A 27,809-nucleotide genomic window follows, 5' to 3' on the forward strand; every position below is an offset into this window, starting at 1 on the left:
CATAGCTCCGACAGTCATCATCTGCGAGGTTCCTAACCAAAGCTACCAATCATTCATCCCCAAATCATGTGGCTACCCCCGCGATGCTGGCAATGCACCACGAAAGGTCGAATTCCACGAGTCGAACCCAGGCAGCCACGCATTTTAACGCTGGGCCAAAAAGGCCCCTTGCAAGAATTAATTAAACCCGAAAAAATGCGAAAGCGTACCAATTTGCAACAGCAATTCCATGAAAAGCCGCGAAGAACCGCTAAGGCAGAACGCAGAACAGCCACTTTGGGCTCATTTCCAACAGATAAAAAAGCGAAATTGCTGTTTTAAATTCTTCTACCGGCTGGCGTTATTGCTTTCGCCAATTGTGAGGCGCGTCAGCTCGTTGCTGAAGCTTCCCGCGTGGAAGAGCGAAATATTGGCGTTGTCGTACTTTGCCAGCCCGGAAAATGGTTATTGTTGCCAATCAGCTGAGAGTGTTTTGGGTTTATACCGAACGAAACGACCCACCAAGGATCGCGGATATTCCAGCGAACGGATGTAAAATTTGCCTAAAATGCTTGTTTTTTATTTAATTTTCCATTCTAAATTTGAGAAGATGGGATTGGTTTCTTGATTGATTTATTCGAGAGAATAAAATAAGGAAATATGTCCATGTATAAGGAATTGTGTTTTTTAAATTAGTTTCACTTATTTTGCTTAATCAGATGAATACGACTGGGTTAAGAATGGTCTATGACTAGAAGCTTTTCTTAACCTAGCAGTAATATACGTGGCTCAATATAATATCAGAGCTAACATTTCATGATCATTGATATGAACACTTCATGATATGAACAGACAAACATTAGTGTAGGGCAACACTGCTGCTTAAGAAGAAATAAACTTTCGTTGGCAAGTTATCAAAGTTGATAACTCCTCTCAGGGAAAAAATAAAATAAAAAATCAATGCAAATTTAAGAGATCTGACTAAATCTTTTTTTTTTTATTTCTTTATTAAAGAGGCTTGCAGCCCTAGGCTGGCTCACCTCTATCGACTAAATCTTCAAAATATCATTACGTGTTGTGTTCTTGGCATAGCAATCTCATTATTCACTCAAACGAACTACAATGTTCTTATTCCGACGTTTCGGTCCAGATTTAGCATCTTCATCATTAAGGACAAGCCTCCCGGAATCCGATACTAACTTTACTCGCGTTTTCAAGGGCATCCCATTCAATTCGGAAGCAACACACAACTGTAATTTTTAACAGCATACATGCAAACATAAAAAACAAAACATCCGTATCAAGTGGGGTGTCCTTAAAAAGGATTGTGAAATTAGTATTTTATTCCGGTAAACTTATCCTGAAGGGCAAAAAAACAAAATTTTCACAGATGTGCTCAAAATATATCTCCGAGATAAGATGTTGGAGCTATTTATAATCAATAAGCGATGCTTAGTTGTTGGTGTTGTTTGGCCGAATATGTCATTTAGCCAAAAAAAATCAATTATGCCGAAATCCATCTTGTCGAGAGATATTTGGCCGAAATTGACTCATAGTCGAAATGTCGGTCGGCCAAACTCATCTTTTAGAAAAAAACATCGTTTGGTCAAAGAAGTTATTCGGCCAAAAATGCACTTAGCCAAAAAGGTTGATTAGTAGAGGCCATTCAGCTGAAAATGTCAGTTTGCGGCACGAGTCAACTGGTTGAAAATGTCGTTTGGCCAAATAAGAACAGAAATTGCATTTAGTCGAACTGATCATACGACTGTAAATATTGTTTGCCAAATGGGTCACAAGGCCGAAAATGTAGTTTAATCAAACAAAAGTGAATGAGAAAATTGTTAAGTGATTAATTATAATTGAGAAGTGATAAACAAAGCCCTGATAAACCCATCTAGCGGTGATGGTCATTTTATCGTGCATCATACTTCTCGTGTCTCTCTGCTTATATGAAAATTTCGGTTTACGATGGAGGAAAAAATAAGAAATTAAAGATGATAAGAGAAAAGATAAAAGCTTAGAACCGTCTCACTTCTCACTCCTGTTTTCTTATTCCTCACTGTGAAAAGTGAGAAATAAGGAGTGACACATTCCACTTCTCATTGCTCATTGTTCACTTCTCATTATAATTAAGAAAAGAAAAGTTATATGTAAGCCGCCTCACATCTCACTTCTCATTCATAACTTCTTACTTCCCACTTGTTACTTCTCACTCCTCATTCTCATTTTCCGCCGAGGATATATTTTTTGGCAATTGATTCCATAGATTTTTTAGCATGATTTATTTTGGTTTTTTATTATTTTTTTTTTTATTCTGTCTGCAATTTTACGGGAAATTTTCAAGAGTAATATTTTCTCAGTAAAATCTTTGGAAACTCATCTGGGAAATCTTTGAAAATTCCTTAAAATATTTCTTGAGTAAATTCCTTGCAAAATTCTTCGAAATTTACTCAAGTTTTTTTCAAGTTAATACTTGGAAAGTTCTTGAGAATTACCTCGCGATTTTTTTTCTAATATCTCTGGAGTTTTTTAAAAGTTTTCAAGGGAAACTGTTGAGAACTTCTTGCAAAATTCTGCATAGTTTCCTCGAGAACATCTTTAAAAATCTTCGGGACAGTCTTTGGATTTTTTTTTCGCGAGGATCTTTGAAATTTCCTCGCAAAATTATTTTTAATAACCTTGAAAAATTTGTATCCAGGAATTTTCTCGGGAAAAAGAAAATTGGAAATTCTTTAACAAATCCATTTGGAAATTCATCAAAAATTCTTTGGAATTTACTTTGGAAACTTTTTGAATCTTACCGAGTTTTTTGGTTATTCATTGGGAGATTCTTTGGAATATCCTTGAAAAGCTTATGGAGATGACTGTTTAACTGTGATATCTGTATTTTTTGCTGGTACAGTAATATCCCGATTTTATCACCCCCCTGGGGAATTTTGGGGTGATAAAACAGGGTATGTGACAAAATCGGTAAAAAAAATATTTTAAATTTTTCATTCCATTTCACAAATATGAATCATTTTATGCATTGGAAAGGCAAAATGCGTGAACGGTACCAGTTTTTTCTTGTCGAAAATGCTTATAGAATCCTTCCCAGGTACTCAGAAGTCATTCATAATGAACTACTAGCGGTGAAAGTTATTTCATGGAAATCAACGTTGTTTGCAGTATTATTTAAGAAAATAAAAAGAAGACTAAAATTTTCAAAAAATTTTGGGGTGACAAAATCGGGTCGAAAACGTGACAAAATCGGGACGTGACAAAATCGGGTCGAAAACGTGATAAAATCGGGGGTAGACAAAATCGGGGAGTGACAAAATCGGGTCAATACTGTATATTCGATTTTATGATTTTATGATTGGATGATTTGATGATTTGATGATTTGATGATTTTATGATTTTATGATTTTATGATTTTATGATTTTATGATTTTATGATTTTATGATTTTATGATTTTATGATTTAATGATTTTATGATTTTATGATTTTATGATTTTATGATTTTATGATTTTATGATTTTATGATTTTATGATTTTATGATTTTATGATTTTATGATTTTATGATTTTATGATTTTATGATTTTATGATTTTATGATTTTATGATTTTATGATTTTATGATTTTATGATTTTATGATTTTATGATTTTATGATTTTATGATTTTATGATTTTATGATTTTATGATTTTTATGATTTTATGATTTTATGATTTTAAGGATTTTATGATTTTATGATTTTAAGGATTTGATGATTTGATGATTTTATGATTTGATGATTTGATGATTTGATGATTTGATGATTTGATGATTTTATGATTTAAAGATTTAAAGATTTTAAGATTTTTTTTATGATTTTATGATTTTATGATTTTATGATTTTATGATTTTATGATTTTATGATTTTATGATTTTATGATTTTATGATTTTATGATTTTATGATTTTATGATTTTATGATTTTATGATTTTATGATTTTATGATTTTATGATTTTATGATTTTATGATTTTATGATTTTATGATTTTATGATTTTATGATTTTATGATTTTTTGATTTTATGATTTTATGATTTTATGATTTTATGATTTTATGATTTTATGATTTTATGATTTTATGATTTTATGATTTTATGATTTTATGATTTTATGATTTTATGATTTTATGATTTTATGATTTTATGATTTTATGATTTTATGATTTTATGTCCTTTGAAAATTCTTCAGATATTCCTCTGAAAATTGCGAATTTTGCGACCCATGAAAGCAAAATATGCCATATTAGTAAATACTTTTGGATGGGGGGTCCCGTGGCGTAGTTGGCTACACGTTCGCTTTACAAGCGGATGGTCATGGGTTCGATTCCCAGCCCCAAATGCAACGATCGTTGGATACACAACATGGACAAACGGACACAATGGACTAACGATTAGATGGACTGGCAACGACAACAATAATGGTAATGGAAATCTAAAAATAGGTTCTGTGTGGATTCTGTACAGAAAAATACCACAGTATATCTCGGCACAGTAGCGGTTTAGAAACACAGAGTGCCTACCAAATAAAGAAAGGAGTAAAAAAAAGAAAATATTTTCTAAATTACGATGGTCCCTCCAATGAGCCTTCCAAAGATTTTCTATTCCATATCTCGATATTTCCATGAATCGAGGGTTCCTTCAATATCGACTCGGAGAGTTGACAGTATTGTTATTTAAAAAAATAATTATTAAAAACATCTGCTTTCTTCGCCGTATCAAAGATTATAAGAAGCGGCTGACGATTGATCGGACTCAACACATTCGTGGCCTTCACGAGGTCAGTTATCTTCTTCTGACGCTGCCTGCACTTCACTGCAGTGGGTCGTCCAAGTTTCCTTGAATGGCCTAACTAACAGGAGAACCCGCGAAATCGTCGGGTGATTATTTCCCAAGAATCGTCCAATACTCAATTTTCATACTTTTTAACGGATTTCCTTCTGTTGGTTTTCTGTACGATTTGTACACGAGTAGTTTGATCATTACGACGGATGGACAGCAAGTTGAACTAAATTTACATATCTTTGATTTTCTTCGTGCACACCTAGAAGCATTTTTCACAGATTCCAACACTACACTTCGAATCCCCCAAGCTACACATTGTTTCACATAAAAAATGAATGCAATTCCTCCACCTACCACAAATTATCAAGCCTGAGCACGTACATATTTAACCTCATTCTCACATGACCTTTATATTGTCACCCTTCAGTTACACGCATGAAAGAGTTTCGTGGAATCTTTTGTCGTGCGCTTTGTAAGGATTCCCCCCCGACGAAAAAAAAAAAGAAAAGAAACAGAACTCATTCAACGAAAAAGTTTATCTTTTGATTCCTTCTTGAACGTCGACGCCGTCATCGTCGTCGTCGTCAGTCGAAAAAAGGAAAACTCACAAACGATGGTGAAGCAATTTTCCAAGTTTTGACTCCGAACAAGGACACTTTAGCACCGCTGCTACTGCTGCTGCTGCTCCTTCTGCTGCTGTTGCCGAAATTAACCAGCGTTATTACACGTAACTGAATAATAAGCCTTGTTGGTATCGTTCAATGTTATAATTACGCCCGGAAAACTTTGGCAGATTGTGCCTCAAATTGCTCTCAAGCAAACTATTATAAACGAACGGCAAACAGAATGGTTGTTTGCTAAATTTAGCATAAATGATATTGGGTTCACTTTCACTAGTTTTCTTCCCGAGCACTGCCAAAGTGGGATGACACTCGTCCCTGCGCTGATCTCATCGGCATCCATATGGTGAGCACCATTTATTTCCCTTTATCGTCGCAGTATGTGTCGATATTCTCTCCCCCCGGCTGCATTATCTTCACCTTATTTCTGACGCGGCAAGAAACGGCAAAGCTCAATCCAATCGACAAGGAGCGGGGGCCAAACGAGCCCTGATGGTGGTGTCGAAGTAACATTATTGAAATGTGTTTCTCCGACTGGATCACTTGAACCCGGTACGTTTCTGGATAGGAAGCGAAAAGGGGTTGAAGTGGAGCAGTAACCCATCCTTGGAAGCGTACACAGTTTGCTATCCCGTGCACTTAATGCGATATACTTCCAGCTCCCTGCCGTACATGGGCAAACTAGTGGAGGGCGGACAGCTGTTTTGTCATTCTCACTGGCTAGGAAGATGAAATCTTTCAAGTTATTTTCGTCGTGCACGATAGGGATGTTGTTGGTGAATTCGATTTCATCGAATCATCAACGCTAATATTTGTTTTGAATGGTACAGAATTTTACTAAAAATGCTTCCGTTGATATTGTATACGACTTGTTGTTGCGTTAAAAAAATTGAAGAACGACACGGGGTATGTGATTATTCTACATAGATAGATACATGTTGCTAATTCAGTGAAATATATTTTTTAATTTGGTGTTTGACATTAAATTTATAATAATTTTTATTTTCTTTTCTTTACAGGTTTGTAATTTGTAACCACTGGAACTGTTGGCTTGCGTAAGTAGTAAAGATCTATCTATCAAAAAATCTTGTTCCATTATAATTCTTAGTGCGTTCTGTTTACCAAACGTTATTCACTTCTACTGAAAAAATGATCGGTCTCCAATTGGTCGGGGTTCAGCCAAACCGCACCAAGCGGCTTTTTGACTGACTTGTGATATTTTGTTCGTCAAAGGACAACGGAAATAGTTTCATATCACTTTAAACGTACATTTGGAGTAGAATATCCTCAGTTATGGGATTCAGGGATATTCGATACGATTTACGATCAATTACATATGCTAAACGAAAGTTTGAGCAGAAAAATCGGTTATTTTTCGTTGGCGCTTGGTGAGTTTTGGCTGAACCCCGACCAATTAGCCTTGCGAACAAAGGCGTAGGATTGCCAATCCGGAGTTGGTGAGTTTGATCTTGCCACACAAGATATATCTCTCTTGATACCTTACTGATAGACATTAGACTCGTAAGCAAATGGTACTCAAATCTTGGCATCATTTGAGGGATTTTGGTGGTCCGCCTATAAAGTTTGAGATCTTTTAAAACCTAAACCCCATATACAATTCCGAGAATCTAGAAATAGAAATCCTTATACAGTCAAAAACTCTTCCTCAGCATATTCACCACAATTTTATAAACGAGTAGACGAACACTGTTAGATGACTTTACCCATTAATGGGTACTATGTTATTGTTGATATTATTCCGTGAAAATTCACCCATTTTCTTTAAAAAGCGCCACTACTCATTAAAATGGGTAGTGGCACTTTTTCAAGAAAATGGGTGAATTTTTCACGGTGGGAATAATATCAACAATAACATAGTACCCATTAATGGGTAAAGTCATCTAACCGTGAACCTGCCCTAGTTGTTTTTTTTTGTTACTGTTTAGTAGATTACTTCGTCGCAAATTAGATCGATTCCATCTTTCGCTTAACGGCTTTCCTGTGAACTCATAAAAACGTCACATATTGACCACTTTTAATCTTTATTCGTAAAATTTACCAATTCTTCGTTGATATAAACACTGAGGATCCCAACGTGAATCGGTTCGCAAGAAAATCTTGCACATCGGTGAAATGGGAAATGCATGCTCATTTTTATATACCTACATGCCCGATAGCTACTGCAAACTATTGAAGATCGCAGCTGTCTCGACCAGAGCAAAGCGCAATACAAGTGAAAAGCGCATGAGCCTTCTTCTTCTTCTTCTTATTGGTATTACATCCCCACACTGGGACAGAGCCGCCTCGCAGCAGTGTTCTTTTAGCCCTTCCACAGTTATTACCTGCGAGGTTTCTAAGTAAAGTTACCATTTTTGCATTCGTATACCATGACTGAGGCTAACACGATGCTACTTTTATGCCCAGGGAAGTCGATAAAAATTCCAACCCGAAAATTGCCTAGACCGGACCGGGAATCGAACCCAGCCACCTTCAACATGGTCTTGCTTTGTAGCCGCGCGTCTTACCGCACGGCTAAGGAGGCATGAGCCTCCGAACACCAAATAGATATTTTTTCCATTTTCGCGACCACTAAAACACGCACTGTACTGACTTGCTCGATGGCGACTGCAAACTATCGTCATGCTCATTTTCATATATGTAGATAAAAAATCCATCAGACACTAATGAATTTCAAAATCATGGAATTACTTTCAGTATCCCTGAAATGTAATTAATACAGTCGCCTCTCCACATCTCGATATTTAAGGGATCATCGAGATAAGGAGAGATCGAGGAATGGAAGGAAAATTCAAATGAATACTAGATAAAAAAATGCTATGAAAATCAACAAAACAAATGTCATCCCTTGTTTTCAATGTGTTTGTTATTGTTCAAAGATAGTCTAGTAGCCTAGAAATTCGAATATATCGACATAGAGAGATGTGGAGATAGGGAGGTAGAGATGTAGACTTAGAGACGAGACGTAGAAAGCCCAAATGTATGGAGAACGAAGGGACCGAGAAAACCATCGACATAGGGAGAAATATCGAAATATAGAACAAATATAGAGAGTCGACTGTAATTACACTTTGATTCGTACCAATGGCGTATTAGTTTGTTAAGGTGATTATAGAATGAAGCCCGTGGTGAATTTCAAATTCACCTCACGTTTATTTACATACATTTCCATAAGCCCAAATCAGGCGTAATAGTTTTTGTACAGTGCCGGAACTCAAATTATGATTGTTCAGCATAGGGCTGTCCATAAACCACGTAGACTCTTTAGGGGGAGGGTTTCGAAAAAGTCGACGATAGTCTACAAAGGGGGAGGGGGGGGTATACCAAAAGTCTACGTAGACTTTTGATTTTATGTTTTTAAAAGCGATTTATACAGCAGCTTCGTGCGAAGTTCACTTATATGATCTTTTAGGATGTTCCGGTCATCGATCTTGCATTTCTCCTTGAAAATTTAATGAATTTCACTAAAGTAAAAGTCTTAGCTACGGCTTAAAACTATCATGCTCCAAAGTATTCTATAAAAACATTCGATTTTTTTTTCAAAATCTTCACTTGGATTTTACTGCAGATTCTACTAGAATTTCGTTTGATTTTCGGTAGGAACTTCTTTGCAAACTATGGAAATTATTTCGTACTTCAACGGGATTTTTTTAATTTACAAAGTAAGCATTTTGGAATATCCAAGAAAAAGTCTTTAAAATGCCCAAAAGATTTTTTCCGCGAGAAACCCTTCAGAATATTCACTGGAGATTTTCTGGGAATTCCCCGCCTTTTTTTGTATAATTTCGGAAATTCTTTGGAATTTTTGCGAGGAATTCTTTGCAAATATAAGCAAAATTATTCGAAATGCCCGTGGAAAATTCTCCTTCGTAATTTTTTTCGGCAGTTCTAATGCAAATTCTTTGGAATTATCGATGGAAAATTTTAAGAATTTCTAAATAAATTGTTGAAAACTTCCACGAGAAATTATTTGAATTTCCCACCAAAGACAGTTTAAGTTTCCACAAAAAAATGCTTTTTTTGTAAAAAGCCTTTCTAATTTTCATGAAAATTGATTCGATTTTTTTTTTGAGAAGTTCACAAAAAGTTTAACTGAAAATTCTCCATAATTTCCACCGAAAATTATTTAGAAAATATGTTTTGGAATGCCCATAAAATTTATTTAAATTTCCTCAAGAAATTGCTCCAAATTTGCAAGAGAAATTAAAAAATATCATAGGAAACCATGAAATATTTCCATGGGTAATATTTCGGAATTTCCGTTTAAACTAAAAATTACCTCGGGAAATAATTCAAAATTTTCACGGAAAGTAACTCGGGTTATTTAACGGGGAAACTTTTGGAATTTAGAAGAAAAATCTTGGGATTTCAACAGATGGTTATTCAGCGGGATATTACATGGAATTTTCAAGAAAAGCATCGTAATTATCACGGAGAGTTCTTTGGAATATTTCAAGGTTATGAATTGGGAAATTTTACGAAATTTCCACTCAAAACTTATTGGAATGTAGACTTGACATTCTCAAAATTTCAACTCGAAATTTTTCTAAATTCTGAAAATTTACGATTACGATTACGAATTTACGATAATTTTGAACCGGCATTGAGAATTATAGGTCAGATGCGTGACAGATTTTATCAGTGGCGCGCCGATGCAAAAATGTCGGCGATGGTAGTGCACACCTCTAGTAGGAGGAATTGAATTCAACAGTAATTAAATTAATTGGCTTTGAGATTTGATTTCAGGAGTTATGGACAGAGGATTAAATTTGATTTCGTTTCAATATGATTTTTGTTTTGTTGGATTTTGTTCAGTGTTATTTTGTTAAGTTTAAAATTCGAATTTTGTTGTAATGTTTACATGGAAATGGAATTGAATAGCTGAATTGCTTAAAACGTGGTTGATTTCCATATTTTTCAATCACATATGATGTTTTGTAAAATTTGGTAAAGTCTACGTAGACATCATTGGGGGGAGGGAGGGGTTTTGAAAAAGTCTACGAAAGTCTACTAGGGGGGACGGGGGGGTTTGAAAAAGTGAAATTTCGGTCTACGTGGTTTGTGGACAGCCCCATAACTAAGCAAACGATCTACCATTATTTCAGCCCCATACGCGTTATGGTTCTTTCGCCTCGTGCTCTTGAAAAAAATATTAAAAAAGCACGTGGTTTACAAAATGGCCGATTTCTGGCTTTATTGTATAATCACCTTAATGGCGCGGTAAATCTTGCGATCAACCTGTTTTACTCAGAGCGGTACTTTTTAAAGCAAATGCCCTTGTTTTTAATCACAGTAGCCTAATGTTCATACTTCCGAATAAGCAAACAAAAAAAAGTTTGACATTCAGAGTTCCGATGATATTCTTTTTGCGAAATCGGCGCACTACGTTTATCTTTTTCGAGCTCGTAGTAAATTTAAGAACTTAACTCCGCTAGAATATTTCGTCCACTACTGATTATCGGCTAAATATTTTCCATATCTCAGCAACCGAAACGTCTCTTTTACTGAGATCATGCCAAAAATCATGTGGAAAAAAATAAGTGTGTGGTTGAATCTTGTAAATGCAGGGAATTGTTTTTTCATGGATGCGCATGCAAAACAAGCAACAAAATAAAACAAAACTTTGTTTACGTCGGAGATAATAATGACACAGATCCGATTTCTTCAGCAACAAAAAAAAAGACAATTTCGTTGCTAACTTTTTACTCAATCATTTTGCATTATCTCAAAAGCAAATTTCGGTTTTATGCTATCGTATACCCTGTTGGGTATATAAGAAAAACAAAACACAATGACTGACTGAATCTTCCGTCAGTAGATGCAGCACTCCCTTATTGCCAACAGGTTATGGGCCCAGTAATGGTTTCGAATCTAGAGCTTAGTAGTGATGGATTAGCCACAAAATCGTAATACCACGGTACCCATGAATTGGCCGAATAAATCGTTCGGCACTGTGCGATCATGGATTGGATTCGTGAGTCGTGGGTAGCGTCGTACGGAATTTATCTGGAGGTTGGAATGTTCACCTGGTCAGCAGGAGTCCAAGAGGAGCTTTTTACCAAAGCATTCAGGAGCTGGTTGGCAGAAGTCCATGTGGAGCCTCGGTCCAAAACATTCAGGAGCTGGTCGGCAGAGCAAGCATCGCTGTACAAACGTTGAAGGAAAGATCATTTCTACGGGCAGTAGATTAGACCAGGAATTATTTGGAGACAAGAAGCTCAAAACGACTAGCTCAGTGTTAGGTGGAGGAGCAAAATTTGCAAAACATACAGACTAAGAAGGATTTTTGGATTTTTTTTTTGATATCTCGGGACTTTCGGGATTTTCAAAATAATATCCCTGGATTCGGAAATGGAATGGAAACTATATTCTACTGATTTTATACATCACGGTAGCAGGTTTCAGCAATAACGATATGACACGAAGAGTTTCATTGAACATCAGTTCAGCTGACTGGTGACTTGTTGTTTGGATTAGAGCGGTATATGCATGCTTCTGTTTCACCACCGAACGTTCCAAAGACTGCTCATCTAAATGTCAGCTCCGCTCCTAATCGAAGTTTTCACCCATGAGGATCAGACTGTTGTTACGAAGCATCGTCCTCAACTACTCGAATTTCCACGAGAAATTTATTTGATTTTCAAAGAAAAATCATCCAAACTTGAACGGAAATTCATCCAAATTCCCACTGATTCATCCGAAGTTCCAAGAAAAATTCATCCGAATTATAAAAAAATCATTCGAATTTCTATATTTATTAATTAAAATTAATTAAAATCTAGAGTTCTTTCGACATTTTAACTCGTTTAAGTTAAACCGATGAGGCCACAAATAACTTATTTCGTCGCTTTTCCAGAGCGTCTTCGACGTCACAAGCCAACACTGATGAGCAAATCATTCAATCCGGCGCTCTACCACGGGTCCGCGACGTTGGGCGTGAGGAATAAGTACGATAGGCATAATGTACGTTAGGCATGAAATGACCCAAAGAACAGCCCATAACATAAAGAAGGCAGAATTATGCCAAACGTCCATTATGCCTAACGTACTTATGCCTAACGTCGCGGATCCGTGATAGAGCACCGAATTGAATGATTTGTTCATCAGTGTTGATTTGTGACGTAGAAGATGCTCTAGAAAAGCGCCGGAATAAGTTATTTGTGGCCTCATCGGTTTAACTTAAACGAGCTAAAATATCGAAAAAAAACTCTAGAGTAGCGCCAAAGCAAACGATTCGTTTTCTCATCGGTTTCCACTTGTAATGTCGAAGGTGCCAAATTGAATGATTTGTTGTTCTTATCGGTTTCGATTTAACATGATTTGTTTTCAGCGTAAATGATTTGTTTTCTCATCGGTTTTCTGATTGTGTTATCGAAGGTGCTCTGGAAGAGTAGCGGATTGTTGCAGTTTTTGATGGTAAAGGTTGTGTATGAGAGGGGCGGACTGTTCGCGTCAAAGAAACGTTAAAACATTCTGCAACTATTCAAATTTGAATTTTGAAGGTGTTATATGAGAGTGCCGGACTGATTGGTTTAAGCTTAAAGAACCAATACAGAATATGTTTGTGCAGCCATCGATATTGTTTTTGCTTTTCCCGTTTTGGTCGTTGGGCCGAATCCCATTCGGCCGAAAGCCATTTGGCCGAATACCACTAGGCCGAACAAACCATTGAGCCGAAACCCATCTGGCCGAAAGTCATTTGGCCGAAAAGGTCGTTTGGTCGAATGCGTCGTTTGGCCGAAAGGGTAATTTGGCCGAAAGGATCGTTTGGCTGAAATGGTCATAAAGCCACAAGGGTCATTTGGCCGAAAGGGTCATTAGACCGAAAAGGTCATTTGGTCGAAAGGGTCATTTGGCCGAAAGGGTCATTTGGCCGGAAGGGTCATTTGGCCGAAAGGGTCGTTTCATCGAAAGGGTCGTTTGGCCGAAAGTGTCGTTTGGCCAAAAGGGTCGTTTTGCCGAAAGGGTCATTTAGTCGAAAGGGTCATTTGGCCGAAAGGGTCATTTGGTCGAAAGGGTCATTTGGCCGAAAGGGTCATTTGGCGGAAAGGGTCGTTTTACCGGAAAGGTCATTTGGCCGAAAGGGTCGTTTAACCGAAAGGGTTGTTTGGCCGAAAGGGTCATTTTGCCGGAAGGGTCATTTGGACAAAAGGGTCATTTTACCAAAATAGTCATTTGGCCTAAAGAGTCATTAAGCCGAATAGGTCATTTGAAAAGTGAGAAATTAGGAGATGTCTCAATTCTCATTCCTCATTTCCCACTTCTTACTGTGAGACTTTGCGCTTCTCACTTTTAAATGAAGAGTGAGAAGTGAGACGTCTCTTTTATTCGTCCAAATGACTCTTTTGGCCTTATGACCATTTCGGCCAAATGACCCTTTCGTCCAAATGGCCCTTTCGGCTAAATGACCCTTTCGGCCAAACCACCTTTTCGGCCAAACGACCCTTTCGGTCTGATGACCCTTTCGGCCAAATGACCCTTTCGGCTAAACGACCCTTTCAGGCAAACGACCCTTTCGGCCAAACGATCCTTTCGGTCAAACGACCCTTTCGGCCAAACGATCCTTTCGGCCAAACGACCCTTTCGGCCAAACGACCCTTTCGGCCAAATGACTTTCGGCCTAATGGTCTGTTCGGCCAAATGGTATATTCTGCCAAACAACTTTCAGCCTAGTGGCATTCGGCCAAACGACCTCTCCTCATTGGATATAGTCCGCCGGATCGAGTTCTATTGCTTTTGGATTAAAAAGCTGGATATATTTGCAGAAAAGCTGCAGGATCATGAACATGAAATGGTTGACAATTCAAGAGGGTTAGAGGGAAGGCAGGATTAATTTGATTAGTAAATATGCATTTGCGTATTTGTATGTGGGTTTTGAATTGAAAGATTTAATTTGGATTGTTTTTTGATATTGGAATTGAATGAAATATTTGATTTTGATAATGGGTGAGGTAACATGATTATTAGCTATTTGAAGGTAGGAATTGGCTTGGTTGCACATATTGAAATTAATATTAGAATTAATATATAAAAAACGATATATAAAATTAATATGTAAAACTTTCAATTGATTACTGTGGAAATGCTGTAGAGCACGTAAGTGGTAGACCAGAAACCAGTTGCAATGAGGAGCAATTCATGATGGGAAGATTGAAAAAAAAACTTGAATATTTTATTCGATTGTTTGGTTTTGTATAAAATAGGAATATTGGATTTCGGGTTCATACATTGAGTATCGTATTGAAAAATCGTATTAGGCGTAGGATTGAAATATTTGAATTGAAATTTGAACAAGGATAATTTTGAATATGGGAGTTGAGCACGAATATTGGATACTGTATTGTAAAATTAGACTCGGCTGTAATTTTGAAAAAATGCGATAAAAGTTATTTTAGTAGCCAATGTTTTTTTTCTCTTTTTAATGAGAGAAAATGGGGAATGTGAGGGTGAGATATATTAGAAATTGGGAAATCCACTTCCAGCGTGCATTGATGACAGATATGCAAATATTATCAGTGTAACGGGTCGGTTGCCGACGTTGACTGGTGAATAACAGGCTATGACTTCGCTCTCTTTCCTCGTCGAACAACGAACTGAGTTGCACGCTCGATAAGACAGCACACAAGCGATCAAACCATCAACGGATAGCTCAAAATTTATATAAATTTAAATTATTATTCCAAACTAACAGGATTTTTTTTTCAAATTTCCATAAGAAGACCTATTGAACTTTAATGATTTTTTCTAATGAGTTTCTATAGAAAATTTTATTTGAATTTCCTCTGTATTTCTTTTTATTTTCACGGCAATACCAATGCATCTACCCTACAATTATCTGCCTTCAGTGGCACACTGAAGCTTCAGAATCTCCACTAACGTGTTTGCAACCATCTGAACCCTTTGAAGCCTACCCACCACCAACGGCGGTAATGTTGCTTCCTTTCACACCCATAGAGGACGACCAATGTTCACTTTCAGATGGCAATTTTCTACGACATTTTCCAACGGCACATCGCATCACCATCACCGAAGAAGAGTGTCATCGTCCTCGAATCGGGCCTCCAAGAGGCGAGTAGGAGACCTTGTGGCACAGCAACCAACATCGAACCAAACGTCTCAGTGTAGAGTCATCATCATCATAATCGTCTACGTAAGGCACGAGAAACGCGTTACTTCACCCACCGCGCCCGCCGCGCGCTGTTGCATCAACCAACCTCCGCCTGCTGATGGGCTTCCACCGAGCTTGGAGCTTCCGATCGCAAATCGACGATGGCGATGGACGCGCTCTCGACAGTAGTGTGTAGGCAAAAGGAAGACACTTCTTCCATCCAATATGTTTTCATAGAGCTCATCGAGGCGGCTCTGTCCCAGTGTGGGGATGTAATGCCAATAAGAAGAAGAAGAAGATTGCCGAGGAAACTCCAAAGACTTCCCCGAGGAGGCTCCGAAGACTTCCCCGAGGAAATTCCGATGACCGAAAAAAAACTGAAGAATTGATTTGAAAAAAAATGAATTGAATTGATATTTAAAAAATTTCCCGAGGAAAATCCAAAAAAATTCCGAAAAAAATCGAATGCTTTCCGAATGCTTTTTTTATTGTATTTCATAATCTACTATAGCATTACGAAAGAAAAAAAACATGTATATGTATTTGTACTAGTCTACGTCGGTTGACGAAATAAAAAAATAAATAAACTAAAAAAAAAAGAAAACTTTGAAGATTTTCCCCTGGACATCGCGATAACTTTCTCAAAGAGATTTCTTTCCCGAGGAAATTCCAAAGATAGTTCCGAGGAGATTCGGAAGATCTTCCCGAGTGAATTCCAAAAACCTTCCCAAAGAAAATTCCGAAGAATTTTCAAAAGAAACTTTGAAGAAATCAAGTCCTCCGGATTTCGTTACTGTGACGAATCTGTACTAGACTCAATTTTCAAAACACGGTTTGCAACGCAAGTATTCCACACATTCGGAGCAGAAAAACGCTGGAACTTTAACAGATTCACGAACTTTTATTCGTTGTGCTATCAACAGCGCTCCACAAAGTTCTAGTCTTAGGATGGACTGTGTCTTCAACGGCGCCACCTTTGATTTCGAAGACAACAACCGGACTTTCTCACTTCCCTCATCTTCCTCAGCAGGGCTGCGAATTCTGAGACACAGTGAGTGAGATTTGTAGAATATTTGTACCATTAGCTGTTCACACTCACTTCATAGCAATGAAGACTGAAAATGGTTAGCATCAACAATCAGGGATAATGTAAACAAAAGACCTCTTTCCTCACCGAACATGCAGCCCGCAGTTATAGTCCATGGTGCATGGTGAATACTTTCACTTGAAAGAAAAAAACAGCAAATTTGTGTCCAATGATTATCAGCTTCAGCCCGCTCTTGGCAAACCGAGTTAGCACTTCTCCTGCTTTATCTTTTTGACAGAAAGGCATCATCATAGGCAGGGAGGGAGCACAGAGAAAAAATAATAAAAGAATCGCAGGCGCTGTCGATAAATTGCACCTCTGGTCACGCATCCGCCAAAGGCCTTAATCGAAGCATCGCAGAAGCAGTTTCACAGTGTCCAGGTCGTAAAAGGCCCACCACAACTCACCCACCGTAGAAGGTAACGGGTGCCGCTGATCCCAATTTATCCAATGCCTGGCAGTTTTCATCCTTGATCTTCCATAGGAGCTGCATCATTATCTTAGCCGTGGCAATAACGGCACCTGTGAGCCCCAGCGGCAGGCTGTTTAGGCAGTTGTGCTGTCGGTGATGGGACGTGATGGAATGTCGAATTGGATTCGTAGTTGATCGGTACTCGGCATCCATGTTCGTCCAAGTGTTTCGACAGCCGGATCCGGGTCTAGAATAATCCTTTCTGACAATCGAATTACCGAGAGCTCCTACTGCTGGGATATTGGAAACCCATTTCCTCAGCCGAAATCCTTCTCCACTCACCAGACATCATATCCTCTAACTGCTTTCGAAGTTCAGTTGCTGCTTCAATCGTAGCCGATCAGTTTTAGGTGCCGATGAAATTTGCACCGTGTGTGAATCGTTTAATTTTTTCATGAATTTTGTATTTTTTTTCCACAGTACATAACTGGTTTCCTGGGGATTCCTTCTTCTCGTAAGAAATTCCTACTCCAAAAGTTCTGGTTTATTTCATTCACAGGATTTAAGAGATATTCCACCATCAGCGATTGCTTCTGCAAGGATTTTGGTTAATAACTCCCACGAGAATTTGAAGAATCCTTCCTCCAAGAATTCTGGGTAATCCCACCTTCAACAATGTTGGGGAATTGCCCTGCCCATTCCAGATTTTTTCTTAATTCAGTGACATTCTAGGTACCGAATTTCCAATCATAGTTCTTATTTATTTGTGTGTCCGATTGCCAAAAATAGCGATCCCTTTATCTGCTTTTCCTCATTTTTCGTGGTATTCGAAAAGTTCTAGAAAGATAACTCTCCGAGGTAGCGTTACCTACATCGCAATGGCAATTGTTAATAAGCTGTTGGATACCAGGCAGACGCTGTTTGAGCCGCACCACCTTGTAAGCAGACGCTCGAGAGGTACCTCTTTTTCCTTTTTGCGTGAGATAGCGTGACATAATAACTTGTGGGCACTAGAGCAGTATTGGACGCTCCTTTCTTGATGCCAATTCACCGTTTTGCAGCCCTTCAAATATTCTGGGGAATTCCACCATCAAGAATTCTGGGTACTTCCTTTTTATTTAATTCTCAGGAAATCTTCCTCCAGCAATTCCAAGCAGGAAAGGGAAAAATATAATTTTCCAGAAATCGAGAATGATCAAAACTCACCCGCGATCTTACTTTTAAATTATCAAGTGATAAAAACTCGCCAGCGATTGTAGCTCCTAAGCTGCTCAGAAGGAGATACTTTAAAAAGGGGGTTTGTCGAGCATATGGTCGCTTATTCTTTATGCATCCTTTCTATCCGGAATTTGCCAATCACTTACCTTTTGTAGGAGCGGATATTTAATAATTAATTCGAAATTCAAGGTAAAGAAGACCTTCTGAAGTGGACTATCGAGAACGAGGCTTGGATACCACTTTAGGTACGAATGCGGTAAAAGAGTGTATATAAATCGTTAGGGAGTGCTTGCTCTAAATAATCCTAACCACCAAATTAGGTTTACATTATAATCATTTTATTTGCCCCATTGAGAGCATTAAGACAGAAAGAAATGTTTACATGGGTGTACTTGCGCAATTTTTGTAGTGAAGGTCAAATCCGTCGGCCGCCATGATTACACCGATGTCTGCTTCGCACTCCTTCACTGGCTGGGAAACCCTAGAGCCGAGCTTATTGGATGGTCTTGACTCGAGGCGGCTTGGTGACAACGTCATCAGGTTTCTACGGCGGGCAAAGGCTTTCGTGCAAGGCGCTAGGTTGAGCTAAGTCCCTCCAGCGGGGCACGTGTTGGTCGCTGACAAATTCAGCGGATGGCGATTTGGTGGGGCGGTGTTCACTTGGAGTGGCTATGGCTCTCCAGCGGGGCTCGTGCTGGTCCCTGGCGGATGCAGCGGATGTCGATCAAGCGGGATGGTGTTCACGTGGAAAGGCTATGGCCCTCCAGCGGGGCTCGTGCTGGTCACTGACGGATGCAGCGGATGTCGATCTTGGGATATGCTTTAGCCCGGAGCAATGGCGGATCGTGGTGTGTAGAAGGCGCGTCTGGCTACAAGATGGCGTTCTCAAAGGATGGTGCCACGTTGCTACGATAAATTTTGCACGGATTGTGGCGATCGGATTCTCGGTAACAACGGTACCTTGACGAGCGAGCTGTGGATAAGCTCCGGAACACCAGAGACCTCTCCAAAAGAAAAAAAAAGGTCCGAATTGGGACCTGACAACATTTGATCAATACACCTCACGTTTCTCTCTTTAGGCAAAATCAACTCTTCTTCTTTTTTCCGCACTACCCTAGAACAAAACTACAAAACTTATTATATACACTATCACAAATAGCAACTAAATATAACTATTACTTAGATTCACTTTTTAACGGCGCGCACTACTATTTTCTACGGTAGTCGCACGTCAAAGAAGAGAGATCTGAACCTTGAATTCTGGTTTTATATATTTTCAGTTCCGAATTAGGAGGCACAACGAAATGTCAAAGTTTGACAGTTTAGCTTTCGTCGAAGTTGGTAGCCTTTCCGCGCAGGGTATCCATTAGGACATCTAAGCTAAACATAACATGTGGTCTTTTCTCAAACTACAGTTAATAGGCAATGGCAATTATTGGATTAAAATCAACACTATTTAAGTAAACAACTAGCTCAAATCTTTTCGGTGAACCGCTGTGATACACCCTGTGTTCAATGAGTGTTGAAAGGGAAAGGCGATAGGTGCTTACTGGTAGGGGGAGACTCACGACATTTGGAATCTTGTGGAGGAGCCTACAAGTTAAGAATTGGAGCCAACGGTTACACGATTAAGAATCATTTGAAATCGTATCTCGATTTGAAGCACTTGTCGTTACATTTTAAACTCATTTTAACTCACTACCATGAATCTCTAACACCAATTAGAAGATATAACGGAACTGATGACAATTAGCTGATATTAGAAAAGATTAATGTTTGAATGAAAATTCTTTGTTTGTTATGGTTTGAGTACAAAATTTGAGAAGTTGTCGCCGCCGACAACTCGCCTACTGTTTTCACGTGAAAAGTTTTCACATGAAAATTGCATTCATCATCGTCTGATAATGATTCAGCACAACACTGATTCAAAGAATTCCTTCTCCAGGAACTTTGGGAAATTCTCTATGGTATTTTTTCTCTAGGAATTCTGTGGAATTCCTCTCCAGGAATTCTGAGGATTTACTTCTTAAGGAATCAGAGAGAAATTCTTCTTCCAAGAATTGCGGCTCTCTCTAGATACTCTGTTTGCTCGAAATCTGCAGGGAAAACTAATCCAAATCCAAAATTTTCAGAATTGATTTTAGTTCTGAAAAACTAGCAATTCACTCCTTTGTTGCATATCTCAACTAACATTATTTTAATTTTTAACACTTATTACAAATGTTCCTCAAATAAATAAAAAAAATATACCGTTAAAAAAGCAATACTTCAAGAATTCTGGGTTTTGCATCTCCAGGAATTCGCAGAATTCATCCTCTAGAAGCTCTGAGGACTTACCTTTTCAGCAGCTATGGAGAATTTTTCTTCGAAGACTTCTAGAGAACTTCAGCCTCCCTGTATAAGGTAGTCTTTTCCAAATTCTCAGGAAATGCTTTCCAATATATTAAAAACAATCTCAAGAACGTGAACAAAATTCTGGATTTTACTCGATTTTTGGAGAATTTCATCGATATTCTGTAGAATTCCAAAATTTTCGAAAATACTCTTTCAAAAATGTTGGGGAATTACTCTTCCAAGAATTCAGGGCAATTCCTCCAGCATACATTTCGGTGAATCACTGTCTCAGAAGCTTAGAGAGATCCGTCCTTTGTAAATTTGAAGGAATTCCTCTTCTGAAGACCCCGAGGAATCATTCGCTTTTTAGGGAGTTGCTTCTACTAAGCTTTTGGGGAGTTCCTTCTCTTAGATTTTTAATGAAATTCGTTTTCATCAATTCAGAAGGGTTTCTTTTCTCAATTTTCTTTAGAAATTCACTTTCCAGGAATTCTTTATCTAAGAGTTTTGAAATCTCCCTATCCACAATCCGCTATCCGCTTTCAGAACCAGAGTATGGCAACGCTAGAGTCGGAAATCTCCTACCCTTATCATCTTCCATGATAAAGACCGCCGTAGACAAAAGTACATGACAGAAAAACTGCTGAGTTACAGCAGATATTGAAGAATCGGTGGCACCCACGTACACTAGCTGGACGGATGTCAAATTCAAATTCTCAACAGCATCCGAAGTAAGAGGAGAATTATTGCGTTCCGCAGCAACAGCTTCCGAGATTTAAAGCACACCAATGCATTGCAATGTGGTATGAAGACCTCTGCAGCATTTGGACGAACAATTCTTCGTTATGTGACCCACCCGGAAGCAATTCCTACACACAGAGCTTTACCACAATAACGCATCCCTCACCCGCAAACCGTTGATAAGAAAAACACTGATAAAGGGGATGGTTCTCGTTACATACCAAACATCGCCCCGCAGACGATTTTACGGTGCTGTAGCTGGCCTTCACAACTGACGACTTCTGTTTTATTGGTAGTTGCGATTGATGCTGCCCGCAATCTGCTTTGGGCGTGATTCCAGGTTTCGGTTAATCGGTTAAGGACAAGTGCCTGAAAAATGAGTGAGTAAATACGCAGTAAATTGCGTACATACACACGCACAGACATACATTATCTCAGTTCGTCGAGCTGATTCAATTCGTGTAAAAAGTTTGTTTTTGGAGCAAACTTATAGCTTTTACGTATACTTGGAATATGAGAAAGGCAAAACGCAACTCAAAACTTTTTTTCGCAAATAGATTCTTTCAATTATGGTAACAAAAGTTTATTTTTTATGAAACACAAACTGATTTTCCTATCGGTGATGATGTCCACAAATGTGATTGATGTTCATATTGGAAACAATATTTGAATTATGCTCTACACTCCATATAGCTTGGCGAAACATCCGAAAGCAATACAAAACCATTCATCTAACCTCCAACTAGCTTTCTGAGCCAATAATGGAAACCATAGAAAAAGTTGCAAATGACAACAGTAAGTCTGTCGCATTGTCACTGCATAATTCTCCCTTTGTAACTGCACACATCTCAACAAAACATCGAGCAACAGAAAAAAAAAGAAAAAATGTCAAGTAGTTACAGAGTTTCAATGCCCGTGGAAAGGCCTCTCGAGATGTTTTCAGCTACTCAAGAGCACTCACTCACCCGCTCGATCCGCGCGGGACCGGATGACTTTTGTTGTTCTGTCATCCATCTTTTCGCATTCAACGAGCAGAGCAGAGAGTTTGCACAGATCCGACTGTACTGCCGGCTGTAATGCTCCACTGTCTGAAAACAAAAAGAAAATACTAAAGCACATTTCAATATCCTTCCTGGAAATGTTAACGATGCCTTCCCTACGCCCCAGTCAGTGCACTGGAAAACGTTGGCGGAAAATCCGCTTTCCCTATTGTTTACTTCGCACACATCGCGATTGGTGTTGTCTCGGTTGAGGTTGCACTGGGAAATCATTGTTTGACAAACATTTAAATGTGCTTTGGCTGGGAGCAGCTTATGGGAAAGTAAAACTTTACTTCCATTCCATGCCGCATTGGTAAGAAGCGACATTTTGTCGAAATATTTTCCATTCTTAGTTTCCATATAAATTGGAACTTTCACCTTCTTAAAGCATAATCCGGCCAACCTATCCAATTGGCATCGATTTGAAGCGATTACCCTTCCAGCTGTCGATCTCGATTAGCAAATCCCACAAACAAAAACCAAATTGAGAAATCGAAAAGAATAGCACTGGAACGATCGGAAAGAAAGCCGAACCATATTCGCAAATTTCGAATAAGCATTGGGTTTCACAATCATTGACTGTGGCGGGGGGTGCCACCCTCCTCGCCCCGGCAGCGTCCAACTTCCCACATCAAGATTTAATACGATTTCGACTGATTGTGCGATGTTTATGCTGCTGCTGCTGCCACTGCCGTGGGCCCCAGATGACGTCCGATGGCTCCGCTGCCGCAACAATCGAGAGCCAGAGGACGACGACGACGATGATGATGATGATTACGCCCGGTCAAGCGCAGCGAAGCGTTCACAATCTCATAAAGGAATCGCAGAATCGGAAAACATGCTCCTGCTGATGCTACTATGCGAGATCAACTGACCAGCAGCAGTCAGTGGTGCCGGAGCAAAAAGAAGAAGACGAAAAAAAAACGAATCGTAGAAAATGAGATAAAAAAGCAGTCCAATACCCAAGGGGTGGGAAAATTGCTTTCATCTGATAAGCATCAGGAGGCTGACCACGGACGGGTGGCGGACAGCCAGGGAGGGATGATCGAAGCGAAAAAAAAGGGTCAAAATATGTTTTCATTGTTATCGATGAGTGTGGGTTGTGTGTAGCGAACGAACGGCGGAGGCGCGCGCGGCGGCTGTGGCAACGCGGAGCCCTAACTTATCTGCCGGTTATTGCAGTTTGAATTGTTAGAAATTTAATTTTTCAGGATGTAATTTTCGGTATTGGACCCGCCCGGGGGTTAGCATGGTCGTGCTGATTTCGGATGGTGATAGGGATTATGGATTTTGATAATGATCGGAAATCTCTAATAAGTCTGCTGGAAATGAGGGTTTATTGGTCAATGGTCAATCTTCACATTTGTAATTGAATTTTCGAAGGAATGTGCCAGTGGCTACTTTCATCTCGAGTCGGTCCCTCACATGTTCGAGAAGACTCAAAATCGAAGCGGACCATAACAAACAGAAAGAGATGGCGAAACAGGCATGCACCTGAGGCTCAGTTTTTAAAGCGAAAACAATGAAAGATTCATTTTATATTTTTTTATTTAATTAGCATTAAGAAGAAATGATTCGGAAAGAATAGGAGGGAAAAAGGGATACGATGCGGCCGTGCTGCAGTCGTTGGGGCCCTTATAATGCATGCGAGAAGATTTCCTATCTTGGCTTCCGGAATTCCTGGCGATATTTGGATCCTTAATTTGCGGGATTCCAAAAGGGCTGGCCTACGTACGATCCTCGTGCTGCGGCTTAGTATCACCGTCGACTGTGGATGAATTTTCTTTGATAGGATCACCTTTGCCTGAGTAGGACGTTGTTGACGAAGTAAGGCTATACGGTGGGTCAAGCGTCAAATTGGAGGTGACGTCCTTAGAGTTCGTGAGTGGGGCGGAAACTTATCGGATTTTGGGTTGTGTGAGCAACACCCCTCACCTCCAAAACTTCCGTTGCCACTCACTCGCCACGTGTGGCTCGACAATAACCAGGGGGCTTGTCGGCCACCAGCCTAGAGCTCGCCACCTCAACCTCGATTCTTTGATGCGTTCTCGGTAATTTCCTTTCCAAGGCCTTCCGGATGTTTTTCTTGAAGAACTTGTCTTCCACGTGATGCCTGGGGGATCGTCTCGGGACCCCGGGTACTGTCGGTTCCCTTTTACTGCTGCGACAATATCACTTTTTAAAGATTTTTCGCGGTACACTACCACTGGGCTTCCGAAAGTTTTTCTTTTCCACCAGACCCTCTGTCCAACACAACTGGTGCGGTTCAGGGAGAACGACTTATTTACGGGAGCTTGCGACGACATGTCTCGAATCCACTGTCCGTCATCTAAAACCTCGGTCTCAATCAGGGTGATTCTTTTCTTAACTTTTATGCTCTCATTCACTCTTCTCATGCGGCGGAAAAAGGAATCCGCAGAAATAGCCGTCAATGATGGGATGCGAGTAGTGTTAATTAGGTTAGTAGAATTAATTTCTCATTGAACATTGTTTTTTTTTTTAATTTCACTTCATATTGCAGTATGTTTTTTGTTCTCCTCACTGTTAGAATTAGAATGTAGTTCACAATTGGTTTTGCCCTAAATTCAATGCGCCATCCTATATCAGTCAAAAATCAATAATTTTATTCTGCTCTCCCTGTAGCTAGGCATGGTATGGAGCAACATCTCATTGGTACAGGCGATGGTCCTGTAGCAGTATGGGCACACACTATTGTCAAACCTGTAGTCTTGAAGTGGTCGAATAGGACATCTGCAAATGTTTGAAGCATTTTGGTTGCGCGGGGGTCGATCAAGAGATCAAAAACCTAATCATTGCTATAAGTTCAAGCGACAAAGGGTCGTTTGGTCAAAACTCCATTTGACCGAAAGCCACTAGACCGAACAAACCATTACGCTGAAGGCCATTTGGCCGAACGGGTCATACGGCCGATTAGGTATTTTGGCCAAATTTGTCATTAGGCCTAATAGGTCATTTCCCCGAATAGGTCATTTGGTCGAATAGAACATTTAGTCTAATTGGTAATTTGGTCGAATGGGTTATTTGACCGAATAAATCATTAGGTGAATAGGTCATTTGGTCTAATAGTTTATATGGCCGAACAGGTCTTTCGGCCGAATAGGGCTTTCAGCCGACTATGTCATTTGGCAAAATAGGCCATTTAACGTCTCACTTCTCACTTCTCAATAATCATTTCTCACTGCATAAATAAGAAATGAAAAGTTAAAAATGATGAGTGCGGAGAACACTAAGTCTAAGTTAGACGTCTCACTCACTACTCACTTCGTAATTATCACTTCACTCAGTAAGAAGTGAGAAATGAGGAGTGCGAAGTGAAACGTCTCACTTCTCGCTAATTATTTTTCACTTATCACTTCTCACTGTGAAAAGTGAGTATTGCGAAGTGAGACGTGAGCCAATTCACTTCGCACTAGATAGATAGTGACACATTTCACTTTTCACTTCGCACTACTCACTTTTTACAGTGAAAGAGAGAGAAAAATATATTAGTGCGACGTCTCATTTCTCACTTCACATTACTAATTTCTTTCATCTAACTGCGAAAAGCGAGAAATGCGAAGTGAGTAGTGAGACGTGTCACTTCTCAATTCACACTACTTTTTTTTCACAGTGAGAAGTGAGAAACGCTTATTGAGATGGGCAAAACAACTTTCGGCCTAGTGGCCGAATGGTTTTCGGCCAAACGGCCCTTCCTCGTACGAGGTCAAGTACGACGTAAAGTCATCCGTGCGTACGAATATGATAATGTCCAACTGACCGTAAACAGAAACTTGTCAAACTAGTAGAACATGTGCAGAAAAAAAGAAAGAATAGGAGCGACAGTTGAACAATGAGAAAACGCCAAAAGGCTGAAGAAGAAAAAATCTCTTTGAAAAAAGGTTTCAAGAATAGAGCCGAAGACTATGTATTTAAAGCAAAGGCAGGAGTCGACATAGAAAAGGCAGTAGAAAAACGACATGAGATAACTCATCAATCAGTTCTGAGTTGTAGAGGCGGCTCAAAAGCAGGGTCAGTACCAAATTCAAACCAAAAAGTCTCCACATGGTTAGAATACTAAGCAGAAGTTACTAAAACATAGTCCAATGGAAAGGATTTTGTCTTCCACCAGACTCAAAGACACTACACCCATCCAGGTTCATAAAGAGGTCCATAAATGCAAATGGATTCACGGAAGTTTATCACGAGTAGCTCACTCATTAACGCATTACTTCGGTCGAATTCGATCATTCGAGATTCGAGATCAGCCAAACCCCGAGGTTTTTTAAACATTATTTATGTGTTTTTAATCCACTGATTAAATTCATCAATACAGTTAGCTTCAACGAGATACAGAATTCAAACTTTACATCCTCGGACATCGTCAATCGTATCCAGGAAACATATCGCTGCGCTTCAAGTGTTGGGAAAGTCACATCCAATATTTAGTTGAAACTTCGAGGACTAGCCTATCTTTATCTATTAGCAGTTTCAATCAGATCACTACCGCTTCCAAATATATGAACGTCGATAATTTTATTCATCTCCCGAGAAGTCGTCGCGGACATATCTTGGAAGCTTTTAAAAGCTCAGTACTTCTGCCATCGAGTGTGTCACATGTCATACAAACGTTGCACATCCTTTTTGGACGGCTTGAACTCCTAATTCATTCGATGATCGATAGGGCAAAATGCCCAAGCCTTACGCATCATATGGGTGCACTAGCCATCACTTGACAGATCGGTGGTATCGATTGAAGCTGGGATCTAGTTCAACAAAAGTCACTTTACAGAACAAGTCTAAACAGTCTTGTCTATCTTGAAAAGGTTGTTTTGCATACCTCCGGTAGTTCTTTTCGGGAAGAAAGATGATGAAGCTCGCTACTAGACTGGAATACTATGAAGGAAGGACAACCCTGATTTCCCAGTAATTGCCTCTGGGATCGTGACTGATTGTATAACATTTCACCGAAATCTATTTCGCGGAATTCCTTTTCGCGGTTGAACATTTCGTGGAATAACATTTGGCGGTTTGTAACTTTTCGCCGAATGACTTTTGGCGGAATGTACCATTTCGCGGAATATTAATAATAATAGCCTTTGTCAGCATTTCCATGTTACCATTTTTTTACATTCGTTTAACACGAGATTCGTCGATTTTTTTTTATAAGTTTCCTAAACCGGCTCAGAAGTTGAACCCAGCCTTCTTCGGTATAGTCTTGCTTGGCAGCCTTGCATCTTCCCGCTAAGGAAGGCCTCCGAGAATATGTAGAAGTAGTTTTCAAAATTTCAATTGCCCCTTATACCGGGCAGATACATCCATTTAAAGAAGACATTATCAAGTCTATTCGACTTATACCGGGCAGATGCGTCTATTTAAAGAGGATGTTACTCCTGTCTTCGCCGGGCAGGAGCGTTCTTTTAAAGAAGGCATTATCAA

The 27,809-nt window shown here is 39.2% G+C and overlaps 2 protein-coding genes across 12 annotated transcripts in view; both read left to right on the forward strand.

Moving 5' to 3' along the window:
- LOC134220944 (protein muscleblind-like) overlaps positions 1 to 27,809 on the forward strand; it is a 666,328-nt gene that overhangs the window by 579,054 nt on the left and 59,465 nt on the right. The gene's annotated exons all lie outside the window — the stretch shown is intronic.
- Positions 1 to 27,809, forward strand: part of LOC134220941 (muscleblind-like protein 1) — a 413,633-nt gene that overhangs the window by 19,142 nt on the left and 366,682 nt on the right. For 10 of the 11 annotated variants that reach the window (XR_009982128.1, XR_009982129.1, XM_062700086.1 and 7 more), the window contains exon 2: positions 6,435 to 6,470. The exons of the other annotated variant lie outside the window; for it this stretch is intronic. The gene's annotated coding sequence lies outside the window, so the exon portion shown is untranslated. The remainder of the gene's footprint in view (positions 1 to 6,434; positions 6,471 to 27,809) is intronic. 11 annotated transcript variants of the gene reach the window in all.

The sequence above is a fragment of the Armigeres subalbatus genome, chromosome 3, assembly GCF_024139115.2.
Source record: "Armigeres subalbatus isolate Guangzhou_Male chromosome 3, GZ_Asu_2, whole genome shotgun sequence".
In the NCBI taxonomy this organism is placed as follows: Eukaryota; Metazoa; Arthropoda; class Insecta; order Diptera; family Culicidae; genus Armigeres; species Armigeres subalbatus.